This window comes from Triticum aestivum, chromosome 2D, assembly GCF_018294505.1.
Source record: "Triticum aestivum cultivar Chinese Spring chromosome 2D, IWGSC CS RefSeq v2.1, whole genome shotgun sequence".
Lineage (NCBI taxonomy): Eukaryota > Viridiplantae > Streptophyta > Magnoliopsida > Poales > Poaceae > Triticum > Triticum aestivum.
The window spans coordinates 256,531,201-256,531,613 of NC_057799.1; positions in this window are offsets into that span (position 1 = coordinate 256,531,201).

Here is a 413-nt window from a genome sequence, read left to right on the forward strand (position 1 = left end):
CAGGGCACGGCGTGGCTAGGTCAACTTCTTTGCCGTCTGCTAGCGGACGACAAAGAATTAACTACTTTGCCGACTGCTAGCGGACGACAATGTTCCTCCGTTGCCGTCCGCTAGCGGACGGTAAAGAGGAAACGTGGGCCAGCCCTAAATGGTCGCCCTCTTTGTCGTCTACTAGTAGACGGCAAAGAAGGCCCACTTAACGGGTGGCGCCATCGTCTCCCTCTCTCTCTCTCTCTCTTTCTCTCTCCCTCCCGCGCGACCGCCTCTCCCCTCCAATCGCCACCGCCGCACTCACCGCCGCCGGCCCACCCCACCCCCAGGACCCCGCCCCCGCCGCCGGCCAGCCCTGCCGCCCTCCAGCCCCGCCGTGGCAGGAGCTAGGCCCCAACAGGAGCCAGGCCGCGGCGGCCGCC